The sequence below is a fragment of the Benincasa hispida genome, chromosome 5 (genome assembly GCF_027475165.1).
Source record: "Benincasa hispida cultivar pf3 chromosome 5, pf3_genome.v1.1, whole genome shotgun sequence".
Taxonomy (NCBI): Eukaryota; Viridiplantae; Streptophyta; class Magnoliopsida; order Cucurbitales; family Cucurbitaceae; genus Benincasa; species Benincasa hispida.
In genome coordinates, this window is record NC_143482.1 from 31008772 (window position 1) to 31024771 (window position 16000).

The window sequence follows — 16000 nt, forward strand, 5'->3', positions numbered from 1 at the left end:
TTTATTTTTCGTTTTCAAAATTTAGCTTGATTTTTTAAACTAGTGGTAAAAAGTGGATAATAAAGAAAAAAAATTGGCCGTGGAATAGTGTCTATAGGTTTAATTAAAAAAAAAATAAATAATTACCAAATGAGTCTTAAATGGTTATCAATTTACTCTCTATGCTTCAAAATGTTGCTATTTTTCCTTTGGGATTTCAGTTTTGTTTTAATTTTGTTGCTAGGTTTCAAGGTCTACACTTTTGAAATCAATTTTCACTTAATGCGCACTTTCTATATTCAGTTTTATTAATTAATTTAGAAGAATCAAAATAAATATAATTAATTAAGTTTAACTATTTTCCACTACTATTAGAATTAGTTTTAAAATTTCACTTCATAATTATTTTGGATTAATTAATAGACATTAACGTCAATGACTGAAAAGTGAGTATTTGTGCAAAATCGAGAATAAAAGTGTAAATCATTAAACTTAAGAATTAAATTGCAATAAAACCCAAATTGCAAAGATAAAATTGTAATATTTTGAAATTTCGATATAAAATTGAAATAAAATTCAAAACTTATTTGGTAAGTTTAAATAGTATTTGGTAAGTTAAAGTAGATTTCTTGTGGATAGACATTATTTAATTGTTTATGTATTGACTTTTTAGCATATTAAATTTCTATTAGTTAATTATTTGCAATTGGATCTTAAATATTTTCCACCCTGTTTTGTTTTGTTTTTTTTAACCATTATTTCTGTTTTAGTTTTTTCAGAAATCAATATTTTAAATTTTCAAAAACAAAAACAATAAATAAAATAAAAACTATATCTAATGCATGATAGTTTTTTCAAGAACCCAATAGATTTCAAATAGACCATCATATTTCTAAAAATTTATGATTTTATTCCATTGTTTAGTTGATGAAATCACATGACAACCCATACAAATACACAAAAGAAAGAATCATAAAAAACCACATAAAAAATTTAGTATACCGAAGTTGTTAGAGATTTGAAATTGACTATATTTGTTTAAAAGTTATCTTCTTGGATATCTCAAAAATTGTCTCGCAAGATGTCACTCAAAATGTTGATCCTATAGATAATTTTTTCTTTATTTAGAATATCCTATTATTTTATTTCTTTTAGGTATTTTCCTTATTTATGATCTACAAATTTTAAATGGGGTATTTTCCTTTTTCGTTGTACTTATTTAAGAGCATGTTATTGTCTTTCTAGGGTTGTTACTTTTGAATATTTTTATTGAAGCCTTTCGCTTTTTAAGCTGGTGGCTGAACATTGTGGTTGTATGCTAATCTCCGTGATTGTAATTTATAGTTCTTGAAGATCTTGAGGTTGGATTCTAGATCGACGTTGAAGCATGCTTCATGAGAATGTTGACTTATTCTTAGGGGGAGCCTAAGACATCATTACTTGAGAGGAGCTTCTCAAACTTAGGTGGAGCCTAAGTTCATCAAGCGAGTGATCTTGAGTAGAAGGAGCAAAAACTACAGTTGAAAAGGATTCTCATACTTAGTGGGAGCCTAGGTAATTGCTCATTTATATACACATACTCATGGGGAACCTGAGTTTACTTGAGAGGAGGTCTCACATTTAGGGGGAGCCTAAGTGATCCTTCATCAAGTTGAGTTATTCATGCATCACTATATTGACCATCTATTTACAGATGCAGGTCATTATTAGCATAAGTGAAGTTATTCATGCATTACTTCATATTAGTAAAAGTATATTTCCTGGGCACACTGCTTCTAGATACAAGTGGTATAACACCGAATTGGTTTACCAACCCTTGTGTTGTATCTCTTAGAGTTTATCTATTTAATTTTCTTCTTGTTCATGCAAAAGTTGATGCATTGTTTGAGACATGATTATACTTTGTGGTACATAACCTTTACTAAAATTGATATCAGATCGAGTCACTTTTAGATGCATTGATCATGGAAGGAACAAAAGAAGGTGATTCTACTGCTCGACCTCCTATTTTAGATGGTGCCAACTACTCTTATTACAAGGCTCGAATGAAAGCCTTCTTGAAGTCTATTAACTACAAGATAGGATAATGTGTTGTGTCTATCTTATCCCTGAACTATTGATGATAGTAAGGAGGTTCTAAAACCTAAAATTGAGTGGATGACTGAGGCAGATGATGAAGCTTCTATTGGAAAATCTCATGCTCTTAGCGCCATCTTTAATGGCGTTGAAAAAGACATATTTCAATTAATTAATACTTGCGTTTTTACCAAAGAAGCATGAGACCTTTTGTCTATGGCTAATGAAGGAACTTCGAAAGTCAAGATGTCAAGGCTTCAACTTCTAACTTCAATGTTTGAAAACTTAAGAATGATTGAAGAAAAATTTGTTGCTGATTTCAATGTTCGTTAGCTAGATATTGCAAATGAATTGTATGCTCTGGGAGAAAAGATCCCCGAAGAGAAACTGGTTAGAAAAGTGCTTCAATCCTTGTCCAAAAAGTTTGACATCAAAGTTATTATTATTGAAGAGACTCAAGATATATCAAACATGAAAGTTGATAAGTTTTTTTGGTCTTTATTGACATTTGAACTGTCTTTTGAGAACAAATAAGGTAAGAATGACATGGGCATAACTCTCAGTCTACAGTTGACATTCTGAACGAAAAAAATAATGGAGCATCAGAAGATTCTCTTGTTGTCTTAATATCACTATTATCCAAACAATTAATTAACAGAGTGGTGAAGCAGTTTGAGAAAATATATAGAAATTATGTTCCTCGAAGCAGTAGAACAAGTGGTGTAACATATATAAAACAGTACGGATCACAAAATTTTAAAAAGGATGCTGACAAAATTTGGTATGGTGTTGGCCAAGGCAAAGAAAAATCTTTTCAATGTAGGGAACGTGATAGATACGGAAAATTCCAATTTGAGTGTCCAAATTTTCTAAAAAGTCAAGATAAAAGATATGTCTTGAGCCAATCTACTGACGATTTTAGAGAAAGTTGTGAATCTGAGGAGGATGTTAAAGCTCTTATCAATTGTATGTCGTTTGGCACTTCTTCATATGAAAAATCCTAAGCTTGATGTGTTTGTATGCAGTGAAAATAAGAAAGTTTGACCTAATGTCTGATATTTCTTGTCCAATGTTCCATCAAAAGTTGCAAGAGGATGCAAAAGCTATTATTACATAAAAGGACTTGATTGAATCTCTTCTAATTGATAACCATAGACTCATGCCCACCATTGTTGACTTGAATCGTGAACGGAATCAATTGCGGGTAGAAAAGGAGTCAATGTGTGGATTAGTGAGAATGCTTAACTCTGAATCTAAGAGGCTTGATATGATTCTAACAAAAGGTAAGTGTTCTGGTGACGTATCTAGTTAGGACACTTTGGTCTAGGGTCCAAAGTTGACAGGAGAGTCTCTTACAACAACAAACAAAAGATAGAGTTTATTAGACGACAAAAATGTTCCTAGCAATCGTTCAATATCCACTATTGATCATTCTGCTCAAAAAACAAATAGATCAGACAAGATGAACTGAATTCGTCACTACTGAGGGAAAATGGGCCATATAAGTCCTTTCTATTTTTTTCTGCATGGGTACTATTATAACTGGAATAGACCCTCAATAATTCAGGAACACAACCCTACCAATTCAAGTTGTTATAGAACAAAACAAGAGTGGCATGTCAAAGGTACCTCCAACAAGTGCATTGTTGTTTTCACATCTATTAGATCATTTGCTAGAAGAGATTGGTTCTTTGGTAGTGGGAGCTCACGACATATGACTTACGAGAAGAATTATATTTCAGAGTTGAAGACTATGAATTTCGGGCAACCCACTTTTGGTGATGGTGCAATTGGGAAGATTATTGGGAAAGGAAACTTCAATATCCAATTCTACTTTTGCTGGATGGTGTTATGTTAGTTGAAAAACCTTTTGCTCTTGACTGATAATTGGTAGAAATGTCAGTTATTATAAGCCTTTTATTTAGAATTATGAGGGTTAACAAGTAGAAAATGCAGTGATAATACTTAGAATTTGTGAAAAATTAAATTTTGCGTCGATTAGCACATAAATCCTAACTGACCCTAATATTATGCATTACTTCATGCCAAAGTGTCTATTTTTATAGCTATTGCAAGAATCAAACGTATGCGCTGGAAATAAGCAATCACAATTAAACACATGTGCTGAAGCCAGGCAACCGCAAAGACAAACACATGTGCTGAAAGCCAAGCTATCGCATAGACGTATGCATGCGGTGATCGCATGCGCCCTTCGCATGGAAGTTACGATGATCCATGCGTCCATCACATGGAAGTTGCGGTGATGAATGCGGTAAACACTTGGAGATTGTGGCCACAGAGTGATAACCTTAAATAGAAGGGTGATCGCAGGATGGGTAGAATGTGTTAATACTTCAGTTGATTCAAGCTCGGAAGCATACTTTGGGAGTATGAATAAGATAAGATGATGTGACATTGCCCATACCATGACAAAGGCAGCAGTGAGACATAACGCAATCATGATAGCTGTCGGTGCTTAAAATCTATAAATACCCCATTAGACCTTCATTTCAAGACATTCGAACTTCTGCCTTATGGCAGAGGTTTACGATCACAGATGAGAGCACGAGCGAGATTTTCTATAAGGATTCATCATCTCCACAAAATAGACCGAGTGACGACCGAAGCTTTCGCTGGAGATAGAGCTCGAGAGAGAGATCTCCCCAATTCATCCATGGCACCACCAGCAGCCTTGACGTAGAGTCTTTCATTTTTCCTCCAATCTCTGTATTGTATTACATTTTAAGCTTAAGATATCAAGACATTTTATAATCAATGCATATCTTGATTCCTTCAACGCCATCTTCTTCATCTTCTTTATCTTTATCATCGTTTACCTTCATCGTTTATTTATCAAACGCGATCGCATACTTAATCGTGTAGCCTAGAAGTAGGACGCATGTAGCAACCCATCGAGAGGCGTACGTTGTACAAGTATAGAGAGTTAATCCTCTTTGCTTGGTGAAAGGATATAGCAACACTTGTCGATGGGTTCTTGCAATGCTTGTCTGTGAGATAATTAGCTGCATCTAACTTCCTGAGAATGTAAGAGATGGAACGCACTAAGCAAAGTATGCATTGTTCCTAGAGATAGGCACGGTCTTATGCTCAATGCACCCATGCACTATAAGATATAGTCATGCGGCTGACCACCGAGAGGTGTGCGATGCGTTAGTGTGACGAGCTGGGATTACACGAACGATTTAAGATAATAAACATTACTATGCGTTAACAGTTGTTGTGTATCTACCGATTCTCATTGCAAGATTTCCATTGCTCAATCTGTTTAGTTAGGAGTAGGAGTAGTGTGTAATCCATTAAACTTATTCTTTTTACTTTTATTCATCGCCTCAAACGCATTGCTTCACAAGCATTATTGAATGACAAGTCTCTGTGTACGACCTCAGATTACTCGAGAAACTTTCGTTTTCGTTATACTTGGCGAAGGCAAGAAAACGTGTGATAGAAACGCATGGTCATTGCATACTAGATTAACACATACTTGTTATTCCAACGCATGACCTCAGATGCATGGGCATAAATGCATAACTTAAGACATATAACACCCATAATTTCTTCCAACAAGTTTTTGGCACCGTTGCCGGGGACTTGGCAGCTAATGGTTTGTTATGTTTTGTGTTTTCACAGGCACCTTTTTAGTCTTGGGCCTATTGTAGCTTGTGTGACCAAGCTGTAAACAATATTTGAAGTATAGGCGATGTGTCGAAAGTCAATGTTGACCCCGAGATAGAAATGCTATCTGTCGCATGAGCTAAAAGCAATCTTAGGCGCATGTCAACCATCATGCGTTTAACAATTGCTGGAAGCTCCAATGGTCAGGACAACGAGTCTCGACCTAAGCAGTTGAGATCAATCTCCTGCATGGAAGACTCCTTGCGATGGCTTCACTCCAATTTCTCCAGAGACGTCTTCTACTCTATCTCTACGTTGCTTTCTTAGCTTAGTTTATTTTTATTGTTATTTTAGCTATGCGGCTGTGGGTTATGGTGGGTTTGCTCCTTCTAGGTGCAATAATAACTCTCCTCGGTGTGCAGTCACAACGGAAGAATCCTACCCATCCTTCAACACATGGCGTCGATCGCATGAATTCCAACGCATTCTCGCATGCATTGTTCTACTTAAGGTTCTTTTCTTGTTATCTCTTATGCATTATCCTTTTGAAATTCTCCTTATCTGATTGCGGTCCTTTGCGACGCATTTATGATGGTACAAATAATTCACTGCATCCACTAACTAGGCATTGCAAGACGCTCCTTACTTTTAATAGCTTCTTCAAATTTTGAAAGTCTAAGTTTTATGGCACGCAAATCTTTGTTTAAACGTTTATTACCGCATTCCTGTTGAGTTTGTTTTTAGCTTGCGGTGAGAACATTGTCAACCTCTAAGTTTGGGGGTGGCAGTGGTCTCAGAGAATTGCATTCATTACATTGCGCTCATTTCCATCTTCTTCTTAAAAAAAAAAAAAAATTGAAATAACAACTCCACTGTCAACGCAATGGGGAAACCCATGTTGATAAGAGTTAAGTTGTGAAAGGCACTTACCCGTAGTTGGATGTCCGCATGACACTCGTGGGGGCAAGCCAAAACGAAGGTAAGTCGTAAGGATAAATGCATATGCACAAATTCTCTGTCGAGCGCAAGCCAAATTAAGCAAGACATGAGTTGAGTTGAATATGGAACGCAACCGAAGTTGGATGCCCGCATAACACACGTGGGGATAAGCCAAAACAAAGAGCGTAACCAGGTTCAACGCCACATTCGAATAAGTAATCGCATAATCTTGAATTGTTTTGAATGAACGCATTCTCAAGAGCTGAACGAAAAGTTGTGGAGAATGATTAAAAGGTTTTTGAGCAAAGGCTTGCCGAATTTAACTTAGAAAAGATCTTTTTGAAGAAGCAGCCAAAGTGGAGGAGAGCATTGCGGTCATGGTTAGAGGTACGAGTAAATTTTATTCTGGGAGGCTAGTCATCGCCAAGGAACGTCGGAAGGTGAGTTAAGAATTTCTTGAGTATAACGCATGCTTGAGGACAAACATGATTCTATGTTTGGGGGTGTGATAACTACCAGAAATGCCAGTTATTATAAGCCTTTTATTTAGAATTATGAGAGCTAACAAGTAGAAAATGCAGTGATAATACTTAAAATTTGTGAAAATTTGAGTTTTGCATCGATTAGTACCTAAATCCTCACTAACCCCAATATTATGCATTACTCCATGTCAAAGTGTCTATTTTTGTAGCTATTGTAGGAATCAAACACATGCGCTGGAAATAAGCAATCGCAATAAAATACATGCGCTGAAGCCAGACGATCACAAAGATAAACGCATGCGCTAAAAGCTGAGCTATCACATAGAAGAACGCATGCGGTGATCGCATTCGTCCATCGTATGGAAGTTGCGGTGGTCAAGCGAATGCGGTAATCACTTGGAGATTGTGGCCAAGGAGTGATAACCTTAAATAGAAGGGTGATCGCAAGATGGATAGAATGCATTGATACTTCAGTTGAATCAAGCTCGGACGCATACTTTGGGAGTATCAACAAGATAAGATGATGTGACATTGCCCATACTGCAACAAAGGCAGCAGTGAGACATAACACAATCATGATAGCTATCGGCATTTAAACTCTACAAATAGCCCATTGGACCTTCGTTTCAAGACATCCGAAGTTCTGCCTTAAGGCAGAGGTTTTCGATCATAGATGAGAGCATGAGCGAGATTTTTTATAAGGATTTTTCATCTCCACAAACCAGACCGAGTGACGACTGGAGCTTTTGTTGGAGATAGAGCTCGAGAGAGACATCTCCACCATTCATCCATGGCACCACCAGTAGCCTTGAAGCAGAGTCTTTCATTTCTCCACTAATCTCTATATTGTATTACATTTTAAGCTTAAGATATTAAGACATTTTGTAATCAATGCATATCTTGATTCCTTCAACGCCATCTTCTTCATCATCTTTATCTTTATCATCGTTTACCTTCATCGTTTATTTATCAAATGTGATCGCATACTCAATCTTGTAGCCTAGAGATAGAACGCATGTAAGAACCCACTGAGAGGTGTGTGTTGTGCGAGTATAGTGAGTTAATCCTCTTTGCTTGGTGAAAGGCTGTAGCAACGCTTGTCGATGGGTTGTTGCAATGCTTGTCTATGAGTTAATTAGCCACATCTAACTGCCTGAGAAGGTAAGAGATGGAACATACAAAGCAAATTATGCATTGTTCCTAGAGATAGGCACGGTCTTATGCTCGACGCACCCATACACTATAGAGATATAGTCATGCGTCTGACCACCGAGAGGTGTGTGATCCATTAGTGTGACGAGCTGAGATTACACGAGCGATTTAAGATAATAAACATTACTATGCATTAACAGTTGTTGTGTATCTACCAATTCTCATCGCAAGACTTCCATTGCTCAATCTGTTTAGTTAAGAGTAGGAGTAGTGTGTAATCCATTAAACTTCTTCTTTTTACATTTATTCATCGCCTCAAACACATTGCTTCACAAGCATTATTGAATGACAAGTCCCTGTGTTCAACCTCGGATTACTCAAGAAACTTGCGTTTTCGTTATACTTGGCGAGAAAGCAAGAAAACTTGTGATAGGAATGCATGGTCATTGCATACTAGATTAATGCATACTTGTTATTCCAACACCTGACCTCAGATGCATAGGCATAAATGCATAACTTTAGACATACAACACACAACAAATAATGCGTTCACAACACCCATAATTTCCTCCAACATTGACCCTTTTCAATAAATCCTTCTAGTTGTGACATATAGATACTCTCTTCAAGATAGCCATCAGAAAGGATGTCTTGACATCCATTTTCCATATTTCATAATCATAGAATGTAGCTATGGATAAGAGTATTTGAGTTGACTTTATCATGGCAACCGGAGAGATTTTCATCATAGTCTACCCCCTCTCTTTGGGTAAACCCTTTTGCCACAAGTCTCGACCTTACTAGCTTGATCTTGTTTTATCTTGTAGATCCATTTGCACCTGATGGTTTTTACCCCTTCAGGTTGATATACAATGTCCCAGAAAAAATTGAAATAAATAGATTCAATTTCAAGATCCATAGCTTTAATCCATTGGTCTTTATCCACATAATTCATTGCTTGTTTAAAAGACAATGGATCCTCTAAGCCATCATCTAATATGATGACTTGAGTTTCAGTTAAACCCATGTACCGATTAGGCTGTTGCACAACCCTCCCACTATGATGAGGCATTCTCAACTCTTGAGAAGGATGTGAAGTACCAATTTCATCAACAACTCTTGTTGATGGACTTGCTCTATCAACAATTCTTGTTGATGCATTTGTCGTTTCTCTAGACATTTCCTCTATTACTAACTTACTGCGAGGTTGATGATTCTTCATGTGGTCTTCCTCCAGGATGGTTGCATTTGTCGATACAAACACATTGTCTTCCTGAGGATGGTAAAAGATACCACCTTTTGTCTCTTTTGGGTAGCCTACAAATAGGCATACTTTTGAACGACGTTCCAACTTTTTAGAATTTTACAGCAACACATGTGTTGGGCAACAACATATTCTGAAGTGATGTAAATTTCCTCTACATCCTCTCTAGAGCTCGTAAGGTGTTTCAAAAACACTTTTCGAGGGAACTATGTTCAAAATATACACTACAGTTTCAAGTGCATTTCCCCAGAAAGAATTTGGTAACTGAGCATAACTCATCATGGAACGAACCATGTCCAACAAAGTTCTGTTTCTCCTTTCTGCCACACCGTTTTGCTGATGTATGCCAGGGGCTATGAGTTGAGATTGAATTCCATGTCTATCAAATAGTTCTAGAATTCTAAGTCCATATACTCACCACCTCGATCTGATCAAAGTGTTTTAATCTTTTTATCTAATTTGTTTTCAATCTCGGCCTTATACTTTTTGAACTTTTCAATTGTATCAGACTTTTGGTGCATTAAAATATACCCATACCTAAAATAGCCATCAATGATGAAATATTCATACCCTCCTCTAGCTCTAACATTTAGAGGACCACATAGGTCTAAGTGTACGAGTTCTAAGGGTTCTTTGGCTCTAAGACCTTTTCCAGAAAAAGATTTTTTGGTCATTTTACCCTCAAGAGATGATTCATAAGGTGGTAATGAACTGTCTTTTAACTTATATAGATGACTGTTCTTAACTAGTCTCTCAATCCTATTGAGATTTATGTGACCCAGTCTCAAGTGCCAATGATAGGCATTTGGAGAAATTTTCCTTTCCTTATGTTCAAAATGACTTTAACCTTAGTTGGCTTTAACAAATACAAGTTATTTTCTAATTTTGCAGAACAAATTTGTTTACTTCATGTATTGATGAACACTTCATCATTATCGAAAGAAACTTTATAATTTTTTTTATAGCAAACAAGAGATAGATATTAGATTCCTTTTCATTGAAGGAATGTAATGAACATTCTTCAGATAAATAACTTCATATCTCCCACTACTTTAGCTAAAACAATATCCCCAGTCCCTACCTTAAAGATTGTTTTACCTTCTATTAACTGTCTCCAGGAACTTGTTTCCATTGAGAAAGTACAGACATGATTAGAAGCACTTGAATCTATTATCTAGATTTTATCATTTTTCACTAAACATACTTCGATAACAAGCAAATCATATTTATCTTGTTGTTCAAATTTTGCATTGACATCTATATTGTCCAAAACTTTAGATGCGTTGGGAGATATAAGACAATTCTCTGTTAAAACTCTATTGAAGATATCATCTGCTAATAATTTGTTTGTTGATTCAATTTTACCATTAACTAATTCAGAAGCAAGTATTCTAGAAGAATTTGACATGCTAAAGATTTTAAACAAATTCTTATTAGCAAATTGCAACTAAATCCAAAATCAAGTTTTAGAAAAACAAGTAATAATGTATCCATAATCATTATTTATTTGCAATGATACTATAGTGAGTCAGAATACGTGCTATCGAGGGAAAGTCGGATATTCCTTCACTAAAGCAAACAATTTTGACCAAACACTATCTCCGGAATAGCTGTTATTCCTATAATCGTTTAGTTACCTTTTTCGGTAAAAAAAATTACTAACACTTTAGTAATTTTATAAGTATAACCCTCCGTTTTCAGACGTCAAAGGTCAGCCCCAACTATGCTACCAAAATAGAGAGTCAAGGTAGGGAATGAATCTAAGAAATCCTATCCATTTCTAGAGTTTGAGTTGTTCCGATTCATATGTTACAACCCTCCATGGGGATAGTCATCGTTAAATGACTAGAAAGGGCCATGTAAAGCAAACCGGCAGACACGACATATGAATCTCACAGTCCAAACTAACGGAAGAGATCGCAGGATATGTTGACACATATTCTTTACTCACTTACTATCAACCATTTCCCTCGTTCACCTTGTTATTGACTCATATAAACACTTTATGTATGGAGGTCACTCCAAGGGTGATACGAAGTGTCATATAAATCTCACAGTGTGAACTATGTAGAGACGTGACAATTGAAATATATTTATCAAATATTTGATTTATATTTGAACGAATTCTCCTTATTCACCGAAATCTAGATTTATGCTAAAAAAAATACTTTCCATATGGAGGTCACTCCTAGGGTGACACGAAGTACCGCTTAAATCTCGATTGTGAATCTTAGGAACATGAGAGCCAAAAATAACGTATCGTATATGTTATTAATCTCCCACTGATGTGTTCTCATAACTTTATCATATATAATGTATTAAACTCCCACTAAAGTATTCTATTAATATGGGTAAAAATATACTTAGGTTTTTTTTCGGCTAATAAAAACAACCCTAAGTCTAAGTGGTTTATCTAAGTATAACACTTATAATTGGATTTTAACCTACAATGTCTAAGTGAAAAACCATTTTATTACCTCACATCGCTCACGTACGCTTATAAAAATCGGTTAACAACACTCAATTATTCGGCCATAATCCCCAGGTAGGAGGTGTTCCGTATAACATAAACTTAAGTACCCCAAGCCCGCACTTCTTAGCACGAGGAGAGGCGTGAGGGACCGCAGATACCACCCTTTTGTGATACCTACTACCCAACTAAACCTTTTTACTCACACTCAGTAAACTTAAAGTCAAGGAGATATCAACGATTGATTAAGTAGGCCCATTTTATTATAACAATGTAACGTTTATACAACTCCAAAACTTAATTACAAAGTTTACAACAACAACTCTTAAGACCCTCCGAAAGTGTAACTGTGGCTTGTGGCAGACCTTGACCTTAGCAGCACCCTGGAACTCCTCACCTTTCGCTACCTAGGAAGAAAAACATTAAATAACAAAATGAGCTTCACAAAGCTCAGTGAGTGGTAAGCAACTTCTAGAGTCTAATTCAATTCATAAAAACAAGCATATCATAGATACGATGTTACATTCAAACCTCCGCCTTGAATGAGTTTGGTCTCAACTCTTTGTAAGCGCACGGTAGATAGGTAAACTGATAACTACTTAAAATGAGTATACTGCCAGCCTACACACACGGTAGATAGATACCTGTTACTAAATACAACGCTTACTCTTTACGTTTTCTTTTTCTCCTATGTGCACATATGTCACACCCCATTCCAGATTACCCTCTTAACCTGGATGGAATAGTGACTGCAGCAGTTACCAACCCTTTTGCTGGCACTTACTTCCTAACTAACCTGTTAACTTTTACTCAAACCCTAAATACATACACATCAATATACCAACATATTAACTCGGAACTTAACACATTTACATTACAGGGTTTCGCAGCATTATTCATATATGAATATTACAACTTAGTGAGCCTCATCTAGTATACTAGTCACTAGACAGACACATGTGTACTAACTAATACAGATTTTCAATTACACTTCCTTCAACTTGTTTCTTTAAGTGGCAGAGCAGCAGCGGAAAAGTCTTTTGGGAACTGACCGCTACCTGAAAAGGAAAACATTTGAAAACATGAGCTAAAAGCCCAGTGAGTGACTTAATAAAGACATAAATCTCATGCTTAAACTGAAAGCTCGAAAACATAATATTGGAACTAAAATGTATCAAGCAAACATGAACACAAAACCTTTAAAACAACCATTAAACATCATTATTCCTTAGTTGAGAACGAGCATACATCGTTCTAGCACCCAACATTTATTACCAGCCAAGAGACCCATACTTCGACCTCCCTTTATCCTTAGTTGAGAGTGAACTACTAGATCTAACCTTCAACGTCAACCTTAGTCGAGGAGAACCCTTTTGCTCAATCCCCGTCAACCTTAGTCGGTGAGAACCCTTTTGCTTAATCCCTCGACGTCGTATTACCAACGTGCACGTGGTTTTTTCTATGTACCGTCAACACCTTCGATACATTTATTCAGATACCTTCCTTACCTTCAGTATCCGACTCACTTAAGCTATCAAGTTCTCGAAGAGTATTAAAAAAATAGTTTTCAAATATAGCATAGAAAACTCTTTAAGATACCATCCTTACCTTCAGTATCCCTTTTCATTTTGTTTAGGAATACCGACACATGTACTTTGACAACCTTAGGTATTTAAAACATAGTACATCAAGCTTCATTCAACCTTAGCTTTAACCCTAACCATGCTTCATACTTTGTGAAATAAGTTGGTTTAAAACATACTGAACTAGCTTGTAAAAACCACTAGCATGCGTTAGACATGGAAAACATACTTGGAAAACCTATACACTAGTAAACATCATGAAAATGGAGTTATTAAAACATATTAAAAGTATTTGGACAAGATAACATATTGAAATCGTGTCAATTTCCGTGGAAAACATGCTTTACTTAGCATGAGAAATAGCTTCAAACATATGTTTCTTGGCACTTCATTTGAACACTCAGCATGAGAAATATCTTCTAAGAAATCATAGTTTCTAAATCATTAAAACATTAAATCATCACATAGTCACTCATAGCTCATTGGCCTCTTAACGAGTTATACGCCTCTCCTAGCTCTTCTTGGTCTGAAAGGACATAATTTCTAGTTACTACTTAGAATTCTTAGCAAAATAACTCAAATAGTTCATTTACTAATGGAACTTCCATCATTAAAGACAGTTTTACTAGCGAGATACTCATCATGAGTGTATTCTTCTCATGAGCAAGATCTTCATGAGTGAGATCCACATGAGCGAGATCCTTCATCCTAGAGATACTCACCTTTCCAGCGAGATTCAACCCAATTTTTAGCGAGATTTCCTTCTAAAGCGAGATCCTCATCACAAAATTAGTGAGATTTCCATCATTAGCGAGATCCTCAGCACAAAATTAGCGAGATTTCCTTCATAAGCGAGATCCTCATTCTCCATATGAGTTGTTTGCTTGTTCTTCCCAAGCAGTTGTCTGCTTATGCACAGCTTCTCTATTACAACTTCAAAAATTCATAACTCAAAATTCATACCTCTTTTGAAGGAACTTCCTTCTACAAACTTGTTTAGAATTCATTTCACTTTCTTACTTTAAAATTTCAGCCAAAAAATCTTTATAATTTGGCCTGGAACTTTCAATCTTCACCTTGGGCACTGATTAATCTGAGATTCTACCTATTATGCAAATTCACAATTTTGTTCTTCTCCTCTTGCAATCTTTCTCCGGCAAGACAACCTCGAAAACTAGATTCTCCGAGCTTTCAAATGGCACCACTTTCTAAATTTTCTCTTGTCAATTACCAAAACCATACTTTTGAAGTTTCCTTTCCCTTTTAATCTTCTTGCTGCCTCTCGAATTCAAGGATTAACCGCCACGTGCCAAACCAATAAGTGAGTTTCCTTATTTAACATGTTTTTTCTTTCCTTTCTCTACAACTCCTATAAATAATATGGATTTTCACTTATTAGATATTTAATATATCATTCCTTTGGCTAAACATGCTTGTTTAGGAAACTTAGAATTCGGGGTTTACACTTAGCTACATAAGAACTTATTTCTTCTTGCTTCCATTCTCTATCCCTCCTAAACCATGGCTTCATTTAACTCACTAGAAGACATCACATTACTTACTCTTACTTAAAGTAATTAAGGTTCGGGTTTTACAACATAGCTCCCCACTCATGGGCTCAGAAGCTAGGCCCGTCGGCCCTCTGACCATCCGATACGAGGATCCTCCCACAGGCTCAGGAACTAGACCTCTCGGTCCCCTGACCATCCCGTGAGGTTTCGCTTACGGGCTCAAGAACTAAGTCTATTGACCCCCTAACCATCCCGATCACATAATCTTATTCTCATGCTAGATACTCATTCATAACATAAGCATATATAATTTACTTTAACATATATGCTTTAAGACTTCAAGGAAAGTAACACTCACCTTGATAAGGATAGGAATATTTCTTCTAAAAGTTCCTTGATCTTCCTGGGCTCCTCTTTTGAACGGTAAATTCTAGGTTTAAATTAAAGCTCAAATTACTCATAGTTCTAAGCTTTATCTCGAGCTACTTTCTTCTACAAATATGCTCTAAGATGTCTCAGGAAGTTTACCTCAAAATCTTAGCTTAGAACTCCTCGTGGTTTGGCTATAATTTTAAAAACATCAAGGCTGGCCCAAGCTTACCCGACAACTCGACCCTTCTGTCTTTTCCTTATTCTCCATCCCGATTCCTTGGAGCTCCGAAAGTCCTACCCTGAAAACTATGTTCTCATGGCTTTCAGGTGGCTTTGGAATCACTCCAAACGCACAAGTATTCTGGGACAACTCCTTGTCCCAAGTTGATGCTACTTCTAGACCTTCCTGTCCGACAGCATCTTCCTCTCTTAGAACCTCTTGACCAACGCATGGTATTACTATCAACACATTGTCGCCTTCCAATACACTCTTCTTTATGTCCTTTAAAGAGATTTTGAGTTCTCATCTGATGTCCTTG